This window comes from Mobula hypostoma, chromosome 11, assembly GCF_963921235.1.
Source record: "Mobula hypostoma chromosome 11, sMobHyp1.1, whole genome shotgun sequence".
In the NCBI taxonomy this organism is placed as follows: domain Eukaryota; kingdom Metazoa; phylum Chordata; class Chondrichthyes; order Myliobatiformes; family Myliobatidae; genus Mobula; species Mobula hypostoma.
Genome location: NC_086107.1, coordinates 98642560 through 98654706, shown reverse-complemented (window position 1 = coordinate 98654706; position 12147 = coordinate 98642560). Strand labels below are relative to the sequence as shown.

Sequence of the window (12147 nt, the reverse complement as noted above, 5' to 3'; positions counted from 1 at the left end):
GAGGCCTTTGCAGAGATTCTCCCCGTGAGTTTTCTCCGGGTGCTGCGGTTTCCTCCCACAGTCCAAAGACGTACCGGTTGGTAGGTTAATTGGTCATAACAAATTGTCCTATGATTAGGCTAGGGTTAAATTGGAGGATTGCTGGGCAGCATGGCTTGAAAGGGCAGAAGAGACTACTCCACGTTGCATCTAAAAATAAATGAATGCATCATTAGCTCCAGTGAAGATCTGGAAGACTGGAGGTTGGCTAATGTACCGTTACTTAAAAGTCAGTGTAGACAAACCGGGGAAATACAGGCTGGTGAGCCCTGATACCAACGATGGGGCAAATTACCGGAGCGAGTTCTGAGAGATGGGATCTATGAACACTTTTGATCAACAAGGACTGACCGGGAACAACCAGCATGGCTTTGTGCATGGACAATTGTGTTTCACAAGTTTGTTAGAGCTTATTTTAGAGGTAAACTACATGATTGATATGGGCAGTGCAGGGGGCATCATCTACGGGGGTTCCCAATCTGGGGTCCACGGATCCCTCAGTTAATGGTAGGGACGGCACGGTAGCGTAGTGGTTAGCACAATGCTTTACAGTGCGGGCGACCCGGGTTCAATTCCCGCCGCTGCCTGTAAGAAGTTTGTACGTTCTCCCCGTGATCACGTGGTCTCCTCCCACAGTTTAAAAGCGTGCTGCTTGGTAGGTTAATTGGTCATTGTAAATTGTCCCGTGATGAACCTGACATTAGATCGGGAAATTGCTGGGCGGCGTGGTTTGAGGACTGGAAGGGCCTATTCTGCACTGTATCTTAGATTAGATTATGAGGACACGCAGTCCTCTTTTATTGTCATTTAGTAATGCATGCATTAAGAAATGTTACAATATTCCTCTGGTGTGATATCACAGAAACACAGGACAGACCAAGACTGAAAAACTGACAAAAAACACATAATTATAACATATAGTTACAACAGTGCAAGCAATACCATAGCTTGATGAAGAACAGGCCATGGGCGCGGTAAAAAAAAGTTCAAAGTCTCTCGAAAGTCCCACATCTCACGCAGACGGGAGAAGGAAGAAAACTCTCCCTGCTATGCCCGACCACAGTCCGACTCTGAGTCGTCCGAAAACTTCAAGCCTCTGACCAGCCTTCCGACAACGAGCACCATCCCTGCCGAGTGCTTTGACCACAGCCCTGGTCGCCAGCAGCAGGCAAATCCGAGGATTTTGGTGCCTTCCTTCTGGAGATTCTCGATTGCACAGTAGCAGTGGCAGCAAACCGGGCATTTCAGAAGTTTCTCCAGATGTTCTTCCGTGCTTCTCACATCTGCCTCCATCAAATCAGATTTGTGCATAGCATCCTACTTACAATAAATATATAAAGGTTAGGAACCCCCTGGTCCATATGGACCTATGGCCTTTGATAAGATCCTGTGTAGAAGGTTAGATCACAAGGGATCCAGGGAGAGCCAGCCAGGTGGATACATAATTGGCTCGATATTAGAAAGCACAAGGGACAGAAAGCTACCTGGAAGTTTAAGAATTTGATTTGATTTGATGCTCATGCTGCCAGGTTGGAGACTGCCCAGTAGGACATGCCGTTCCTCGAATTTGCGTCATCTTTGACCTGGCAGTGGATAGGCACGTTTGTGTGGGAATGGGAACTTGAATTAAGGTGGCTGGCTACCAGTAATGGTCCAATACTTGTTCAGTCATTTCAGAGCACAGTTAACCACTGACGATATTTTGGTCATTTTGGATTACAAGGCCACTGGAGTTCCTCCCCAGATGGACACCAGGTAAATAAAGACTCTTCTCAGAGCTGCTGAAAGCCTATATTAAGGAAATACCTGTACCTAACACAGTTTGTATGGACTGGGTTGGTTGTGTTTAACTTGATTCTAGTTTTGAACCACCAGAACTGCTTTGAGTCTGTCCCATTTAGTGTGGTAAGTGTCACTGGGTGAAGACAGGATTTTTGTCTCCACGAGGACTGTGCGGTGTTAATTTATATCATTGCTGTCATGAACAGATGCATCAAGGCACAAATAGATTGCAAGGCCCAGAGTAGACATGGAGATGTTTCCAATAGTGGGAGAGTCTAGGACCAGAGAGCACAGCTTCAGAATAGAAGGTAATCTCTTCAGAACAGAGATAGTGAGGAATTTCTTTAGCCAAAGGATTGTGAATCTGTGGAATTCATTGCCACGGCTGTATAGGCCAAGTCATTGGGTGTATTTAAAGTGGAGTTTGATAGGGATTCTTCTGCCTTTTCCCCACACACTTTTAGTGACCTGACTAATTCTTGATTAATCAGGGTTGGTCGGACAAAGTTGAATGGCTCCTGCTCCTATGAAACGGCAGGAGACTAGGAAATGGACACCCTGAGGAGCAGTGGCAGTTTGCTCTGGTATCTTCCCCCTTCTTTTCCAGTCCTCATTCCAAAACGTCAACTGCTTATTCATTTCCACAGATGCTGCCTGACCTACTGAGTTCTTCCAGCAGTTTGTATGAGTAGCCTGTAACTCGGCCTGCTGAACTTCCATAACAGGATTCAACAATAAAGTATATTTATCATGTGCTCTTTTCCTTTAGCATGTAATTATTAAATAAGGAAACCAAAACTATATAATACTCCAGTGCAGTTTGACTAAAACAGTATATAGTTGCAGTATGACATTGTGTTCAATTTCTCACATTATAAAGGCTAATTACTATAATTATACCAAGATGCAAGTTGCTGCCGCGGGCCCCACAGGCTGACTTTTAGGTTGTCAACCCATGACCCTCTAAATTGCAACATTTCAACACAATAATCTATTCCTGATTGAACTTTGGCAAGAGTCCAAGTGTTGAGAGCTTAGTCATCAGAATGATGCCAATAAGGAAATTAAATGTCACTGCAGACATCAGTTGTTTGTTGCTCAGTACGATAGAAATGAATTCAAATAGTCATAGAATCATAGAAAAGTACAGCACAGAAACAGGCCATTCAGTCCATCTAGTCTGTGCCAAACCATTATAAACTGCTTACTCCCATTGACCTGCCCCGGGACTATAGCCTTCCATACCCCTACCATCCATGTACCTGTCCAAACTTCTCAAACATTGAAATCGAGCTCGCATGCACCATTTGTGCCGGCAGCTTGTTCCACACTCTAACCACCCTCTGACTGAAGTTTCCCCTCATGCACCCCTTAAACATTTCACCTTTCACCCTTAACCCATGACCTCTAGTTGTAGTCCCACCCAGCCTTAGTGGAAAAAGCCTGCTTGCCTTATCCAGGACCTTAATTCTGTATACCTCTAACAATTCTCATCTCAACCTTCTACATTCCAAGGAATAAAGTCCTAACCTCTTCAATCTTTCCTTATAACTCTGGTCCTCCAGACTCGGCAACATCCTTGTAAATTTTCTCTCTACTCTTTCAACCCTACTTACATCTTTCCTGTAGGTAGGTGACTAAAACTGCACACGATACTCCAAATTAGGCCTCACCAACAGCTTATACAACTTCAACATAACATCCCATCTCCTGTACTCAATACTTTGCTCTATGAAGGCCAATATGCCAAAAGCTTTCTTTACAACCTTATCTACCTGTGGCACTATTTTCAATGAATTATGGACTTGTATTCCCAGATCCCTTTGTTCTACCACACCCCTCAGTGCCCTACCATTCACTGCGCGAGACCTACCCTGGTTGGTCCTGCCGAAGTGCAGAACCTCATACTTGTCTGCATTAAATTCCATCTTGCATTTTTCAGCCCATTTTTCCGGTTGGTTCAGATCCCACTGCAAGCCATGATAGTCTTCCTCGCTGTCTACTGCACCCCCAATCTTGGCGTCATCCACAAATTTGCTGATCCAGTTAACCACATTATCGTCCAGATCATTGATATAGATGACAAACAACAAAGGATCCAGCACCGATCCCTGTGGCACGCCACTAGTCACAGACCTCCGGTCAAGAGAGACAACCATCTACTACCACCCTCTGGCTTCTCCCACAAAGCCAATGTCTAATCTAATTTACTACCTCATCCTGAATGCTGAGTGACCGAACCTTTTTGACCAAACTCCCATGTGGGACCATGTCAAAAGCCTTGCTGAAGTCCATGTAGACAACATCCAATGCCTTGCCTCCATCCACTTTCCTGGCAACTTCCTTGAAAAATTCTAAGGTTGGTTAGACATGACGTGCCACGCACAAAGCCTTGCTGACTATCCTTAATCAGTCCATGTCTATCCAATTACTTATACACCCAGTTCCTTAGTATAGCTTCCAATAACTCTCTCACCACTGATGTCAGGCTTGCCAGCCTATAATTTCTTGGTTTATTTTTAGAGCCTTTCTTAAAACATTGTTGTGTGCCGGGGCAGCAGGCTGAGGGTAGCAGACACCAACAGAATCAACAAACTCATTCGTAAGGCCAGTGATGTTGTGGGGATGGAACTGGACTCTCTGACGGTGGTGTCTGAAAAGAGGATGCTGTCTAAGTTGCATGCCATCTTGGACAATGTCTCCCATCCACTACATAATGTACTGGGTGGGCACAGGAGTACATTCAGCCAGAGACTCATTCCACCGAGATGCAACACAGAGCGTCATAGGAAGTCATTCCTGCCTGTGGCCATCAAACTTTACAACTCCTCCCTTGGAGGGTCAGACACCCTGAGCCAATAGGCTAGTCCTGGACTTATTTCATAATTTACTGGCATAATTTACATATTACTATTTAACTATTTATGGTTTTATTGCTATTTATTATTTATGGTGCAACTGTAACGAAAACCAATTTCCTCCGGGATCAATAAAGTATGACTATGACTATAACTATGACTATTTGAACAGCATTGGCTGTCCTCCAGTCCTCTGGTACCTCACCTGTCACTAAGGATGATTTAAATATCTCTGCTGGGGCCCTGGCAATTTGTACACTTGCCTCCAGCAGGATCTGAGGGAATATCTTGTCAGGCCCTGGGGCTTTATCCTGTAATTTGCCTAAGGACAGCAAACAATGCCTCCTCTGTAATCTGTATCATGGCCATGAAAATGATGCAGATTTGCCTCACTTCTAAAGACCCCGTGTCCGTCTCCTGAGGTGCAAACATTTCAGATCTCCCACATCTCTTTTGGCTCCACACATGGGATTATTATTCTGATCTTTCAGAGGGACCATTTTTGCCTCTTACAATCCTTTGGCTCTTAACACGTCTGTAGAATTTCTTAGGTTTCTCCTTCACCGTGTCTGCTTGGGCAACCTCAGACCTTCTTTTACCCCTTTTGATTTCTTAAAAACTCCATAAACACCTCATTTGTTCCTACCTGCCTACACACCTGCCTTTTTTTCTTAATTTGGGCCTTAATCTACCTTGAAAATCCAGGTTTCCTACACCTGTTATCTTAACCTTTTATTCTGACAGGTACATAACAAGCTTTGAACTCTCAAAATTTCACACTTGAAGGCTTCCCACTTACCAAACACACCTTTTGCCAGAAAACAGTCTGTCTCAATCCTTTCTGATACCCTTTCTCCAATTTAGAACCTCAACCTGCAGGCCAGACCTATCTTTTTGCATATTTACTTTGAAACTAATGGCATTGTAGTCACGAGATGCAAAGTGTTCTGCTATACAAACTTTTATCACCTGCCCTATCTCATTCCCTCTAATAACTTGGGTTTCTTGCAACTGTCTGTGATCTCTCTACAAATTTGTTCCTGTAAATTCCATTAACGTAGCTATCTTTCTTATTACACGGTTCCACCCATAAAACCTCATTAGACGAGTTCTCCCGTCTGCTCTGACTGAGCACTGCCCTGACTAGTCACACCAGTCCTGCCCCTCCTGCAACCAAGTCTCACTAATGGCTATAATATCATAATTCCAGGTGTTGATCCATGCCCTGTGCTCATCTGTCTTCTCTACAATACTTCTTGCATTGACATATATGCAGCTCAGGACACTAGTCACACTATGCTCATCCTTTTGATTCCTGACTTTGTCTGAGGTCATTCCAACATCTGTCTGCACAACCTTTCCACTAACTCTTCTGGCACCTTGGTTCCCTTCCTCCTGCAGCTCTAGTTTAAACCCCACCGTGGAGCATTAACAAAACTTCCCACTAGAATATTAGTCCACTTTTTCACTGTTTCTCTGAGGCTTTTGGGAAGCGGTGGGAACCAGACCCGCTCATAGCCATCCTTGGAGCAACAAGCTCCCTATCTTCAGCCAATATGTACGAAAAAATGGCTGTATTGTTTGGAATGGTGATTGCTAAGAAGTTAATCCTGCAAATGTGGAAAATGGACTCTGTGACTACGTATGATCTGTGGCTGAGAGAACCGGCAAATACTTTGCATTTGGAGAGACTGAGACTATGTAATAAGGACAGAGGGGACATCTTTGAAAGCATATGGGGCCCTGTATTGGACTTTCTTACGGGGTGAGGACTGAGGTTTTTTGGTGAGGTACACCTCTGCTGTGTATGTTTACTTTTGCCTTTATATTTTTCTCCCTTTTGCTGCTCAGTATTTAATTTGATTTTGTTAAGGTCGTGGTTTTTGTGGATGTGCTGTATTTTATTGTTTTTTTGTTTGTTTGCAATAAAAAAAATAAAAAGAATATTAAAAAAAGAATATTAGTCCACCTCCAGCTCAGGTGCAAACAGTCCCTTCTGTACAGGTCCCACCTTCTCTGAAAGGGAGCTCATTGATCCAAAACTCTGAAGCTCTTCCTCCTACACCAATTCCTCAGCCACGTGTCAAGCTATATAATCTTCCTATTTCTAGCCTCACCAGCACGTGGCATGGGTAGCATTCCTGAGGGCCCACCGGTACCACTCATTAATAACTTGCATTGGAACAGGTACAATTTTGGCAACCCATCCTCGTTTGCCCCAAGGCGGTACTTGCACATGCAAGAAGCTATTCAGGACCAACCATGCTTGTGATAAATATGTCAGTTAAACTTTCATTTATTGGAGGGAACTCAACATTAATGATCTCGATTTACAAATTGGAACTACATTTTGAAATTACAATGGCAAATCCTTCCAAAGCCATCCCATCCAGATTCGTACAGTAGCCTAATCTATCACAAGATCCAGCCCCCCCTCCAGTGACTCTGCCTACACCTCCAACTGCATTGGGAAAGCAGCCAGCGCAAGCAAGGCCCCCCTCCAACCTCGCCACTCTTTCTTCCCTCGCCTTCCATCAGGCAGAAGGTACAAAAGTTAGAGAACTTGCACCTCCAGGCTCAAGACTCCTTTCCTGCTGCTATCAGACTCTTGCACGGATCTTTTACACAATAAAGATGAACTCCTGGTCTCTCCACCTTGTCACAGCCCTTTACATGTCCACCTGCCTTGTAGTTTGTAACTCAAACACATTATTTGTCCCCTTTGCATTACCTCAATCGACTTGCGTATGGAATGGGTTCAGACAGAAGCTTCTCACAGTCTTCAGAAAGGGCAAGGCGAGGTAACACACACAAGTCCTCAGAGGGGCCACAAGTGGAGAGAGTGAGCAATTTCAAGTTCCTGGGTGTCAATATCTCTGAGGGTCTAGCCTGGTCGCAACAGCTTTAAGTTCCTCAGCATAAACATCACTGAAGATCTCACGTGGTCTGTATATACCAGCCATGTGGTGAAAAAAGCACAACAGTGCCTCTTTCACCTCAGACAGTTAAAGAAGTTTGGTATGGGCCCCCAAATCCTAAGAACTTTCTACAGGGGCACAATTGAGAGCACCCTGACTGGCTGCATCATTGCCTGGTACGGGAACTGTACCTCCCTTAATCACAGGACTCTGCAGAGAGTGGTGTGGACAGCCCAGCGCATCTGTAGATGTGAACTTCCCACGAATCAGGATATTTACAAAGGCAGGTGTGTAAAAAGGGCCTGAAGGATCACTGGGGACCCTGATCACCCCAACCACAAACTGTTCCATCTGCTACCATCCAGGAAGTGGTACTGCAACATAAAGCCAGGACCAACAGGGTCTGGGACAGCTTCTTCCACCAGGCGAACAGACCAATTAATTCAGGCTGACACAACTGTATTTCTATGTTATATTGACTGTCCTGTTGTACATACTATTTATTATAAATTACTATAAATTGCACATTGTACATTTGGACAGAGATGTAACATAAAGATTTTTACCCCTCATGTGTAAAGGACGCAAGTAATTCAATTCTATATCGATAGACCTATAAAGAAGACAAGTCAGCAGCTATATTTCATTAGGAGTTTGAGGAGATTAGATACGTCACCTAAAACACTCAAATTTCTACAGATATACCTTGGAGAAAATGGTTGTTGTGGTGCATCTAGAGTGGTAGTGTAGTAGGTAGTGCTTGTCACTCTCACTTTCAGCTTCCACTGCTGGCTAGCGGTCTTGCGAAAAGGAGAGCTGAATGCGCGCAAGTCTCTCCCTGCTAGTACACAGCATCTCCAACAGCAAGCCTGACGTTCTGCCTCCTCGCTGGCGACACACAGAAGCTGAACTCCTTTTGGACTCAGGCTGAACTACAGAGGACGGGGAGGAGGTCTGGCCCCTGCTCACTTACCACCCAGGCTCATGGTGTGTGGACACGCCCTGGTGCTCGTAATCCAGATCCCCAGCTATGGGTTAATAGCCCCACTGCCCCGTGGGCAGCCTCGGGAGAGACGAAGGCTACGGGAGTAAACCCAGACAGCAAATCCGGAGTGGAGCCCCTAAGGCGGCTGGACATCATCGAACATCCTTCCAGCAGCTCCCGTAGCCAAGCCAAACAAATTGCTTCACAAGGTTTCCTTTGGACTACACTGGTGAGGCCGAGAGAGGGGTCTTGGCAACTGGACATCTCAGGATCTCCATACCTTCTGCCCAGGCTTGTGATGATCATCATCACCCATTGTCCTTCGAGACAGATGGATGCCAACCAGTCGTGGAGAGCATTCTGACTGGCTGCATCACTGGCTGGTATGGGGGGGGGGGGGTGCTACTGCACAGGATCAAAGCAAGCTGCAAGAGTTGTAAAATTAGTCAGTTCCATCATGGGTACTGGCCTCTGTAGTACCCATGACATCTTCAAGGAGCTGTGCCTCAAAAAGGTCCGTCATTAAGGGCCCCCACCACCCAGGACATGCCCTCTTCCCATTGTTACCATCAGGAAGGAGGTACAGAAGCCTGAAGGCGCACACACAATAATTCAGGAACAGCTTCTACCATTCTGCCATCAAGTTTCTGAATGGACATTGAACCCATGAACACTACCTCACTACTTAGTTAATTTAACACACACACACACACACATACATATACATTTGGGACCGTTTGGAACTGGAAAGATGAATGAAAATGACTGGTGCCCCCTTGAACTCCAACCTGATCTCTGTATCACTAACACCTTCTTCAACACTAAGCTTCAACCCAAAGAGAAATCCAAGGTCCAAACATTGGCACCAACTTGATCTCATACTCACCAGACGCAGCAGTCTTTAGACTGTCAAGGTGACTTGTAGTTGCCAGAGAGCAGACTGCGACACTGACCACTCCCTTCAGTGCAGCAAGATAGAACTTCAGCCAAGAAGCTTTCATCATTCCGGAAGGGAGGGGAGGCCACGCATTGACACCAGCAATACTTGTGATCCTGTAAAGATAGCCGAGTCTGTGCAAGCCCTGGGGGAAGCTCTGCCTGGCTCTCCCGACGCCAGTGTCAGCAAGAGATGGGAAAACCTGCGGGACACCATCTACAACACTACGATATCCACCGGAGAAGAGACAGTCAAGTCTGCTGACTGGTTTGAGGCCCACTCTGAAGCGCCTCTGACTGAGCAGAAGAGAAATACACTGACAGCGTACAAGTCCTCTCCTAGTGAGACAAACCTGCAAGTGCTCCAGTCTACCTGGAACAAAGTTCAACAGACTGTCAGGCGGTGTGCCAATGACTACTGGCTCCAGGAAACTGCTGACACTGGCAACCTCAGAGGAATGTATGACGGAATCAAGCAAGCCATTGGTCCATTAGTGGGGAGACTGCCCCTCAAAAGTCATTAACAGGAGAGGAAATCAAGGACAGAACATGGCAGATGGAACGCCGGGTAGAACATTACTTGGAGCTGTATGCCAGAGAGACTGTTGTTGCAGAAAAAGCTCTGAACACCTTTGAACCTCTACCCACCATGATCGAACTTGATGCAGACCCCACACAGAAGGAACTCAGCGAGGCACCGGAAGCACTTTTTACTGGGGAAGCACCAGTAAAAGATGGCATCCCTCCTGGGGTTCTCAAATGTGCCAAGGGCACCCTCATCCCAGAGCTGCATCAAATTCTCTGCCAGTGTTGGAGAGAAGGTGGCATGCCCCAATACATGAGGGATGCAAACATTGCCACTCTCTACAAGAACAAGGGTGGCAGGACCGACTGTAACAATTATTGCGGCATCTCTCTTCGGTTGCCCCCCAATCTTACTCAGCATCATCAGGTCGTTTCATAAGGACGTGAAGGGGACCATAGTGTTCGACTGCTCCACATCAGAGTCCCTCAACATCCTCAGGGGTGTGTCTTCGCTCCGATGCTGTTCGGCATCTTCTCTGCAGTATTGCTCAAGTCCGTCTTTGGGAAGGCCACTGAGGGCATTTGTCTTCGTTCAAGATCAGAAGGAAATCTCTTCAGATTGTCAAGACTCAGAGTGAGGACCAAAGTGCAGATAGGCTCCTCAGAGACTTCCTGTTTGCCGATGACACAGTCACAACTCACAGCTACAAGGTCTCATGACCCGCTTTGCGGAAGCCTGCAGAGAGTTCGTCCTGACTATCAGGCTGAAGACATAAGCGATGGGGCAAGTTGTTGACGACAAGCCATCTATTAACATTGTCGACTATGAGCTGGGGGTTGTCCACAAATTCACATACCTGGGCTCCAAGATCTCAGATAGCCAGTCACTCAAAAGCAAGATCAACAAGCGCTTTGGAAAAGCAGCCACAACCTTCTCAAGGTTGACTGAGAGAGTCTGGGCCAGCAACAGACTCACCATGAACACTGAAGTCCAGGTGTACACAGCCTGTGTGCTGAGCACTTTGCTCTATGCCAGCAAAACTTGGACCCTGCACACAAAACAAGAGCAGCGACTCAGCGCTGCCTCAGACACATACTTGGCATCACCTGGGAAGACAAGGTTACCAACAACACAGTGCTTGAGAGAGCGGGCACCACCTCCATGTTCACCTTCCTCAAACAGAGGCGCACACGCAGGCCAGGCCACGTCTTGCGCCTGGCAAATGGACGCATACCGAAGGAGCTTCTCTTTGGGGGGCTGGAGTCTGGAAAGACGCCACCAGGAAGACCCCAGCTGTGCTACAAGGTCACCTGCAAGCGCGAACTCAAGGCCCTTGGTATTAGCACCAACACGTGGCAGTCGCTCGCCTCAGACAGGTGTGCCCCGAAGCAGGAGGTGAAGAAGGGTCTCTTGAGGTATAAGACCACTCTGATGCAGCAAGCAGGGGAAAAGAGAGCCCGCAGAAAGCTCCGTGCCCAAGCTGCCCAAGAAGTCAGAGCTGCCTCAGTGTCCTGCTGTACACAGTGTGACAAGGACTGTCACTCCCGCATTGGACTCCAGTCACGGCAGATGCTGCTTAACCCAGTCCACCAGAGGCGCAAACCCGTGATCCCCTACACACACATTTATAAACATACATATACACTCTAATTCAGTTTTTTCCTATTTATTACGGACTGCATTACACTGCTGCCGCAAAGTTAACAAACTCCACGGGACACAGTGATATTAAACCAGATTCTGATTCTTGTCAGATGAGAATAATAAGCCAAGAACCATTCTTAAGCAAGTAACAATTGCCCAGTCACCAAGTTGGGTTGTGCAGGAGATAGCTCTTCCTCTCCTATGGACTATTACATCTAGTCAATGTTAGCAACGCCGATTAACCAGCCTTTTATGGCTATGCAACACACACAAAAAAATGCTGGTGAACGCAGCAGGCCAGGCAGCATCTATAGGAAGAAGTACAGTCGACGTTTCGGGCCGGGACCCTTCGTCAGGACGGAGTCTCGGCCCCAAACGTCGACTGTACCTCTGCCTGGCCTGCTGCGTTCACCAGCATTTTGTGTGCGTGTTGCTTGAATTTCCAGCATCTGCACATTT

The 12147-nt window shown here is 46.4% G+C and overlaps 1 protein-coding gene across 3 annotated transcripts in view; it reads right to left on the bottom strand.

Annotated features, from left to right (window-relative positions):
* mgat3b (beta-1,4-mannosyl-glycoprotein 4-beta-N-acetylglucosaminyltransferase b) overlaps positions 1-12147 on the bottom strand; it is an 83918-nt gene that overhangs the window by 34806 nt on the left and 36965 nt on the right. Inside the window, exon 1 of one of the 3 annotated variants that reach the window (XM_063062613.1) lies at positions 9469-9604. The exons of the other annotated variants lie outside the window; for them this stretch is intronic. The gene's annotated coding sequence lies outside the window, so the exon portion shown is untranslated. Of the gene's footprint in view, positions 1-9468; positions 9605-12147 lie in introns of those variants that run through there. 3 annotated transcript variants of the gene reach the window in all.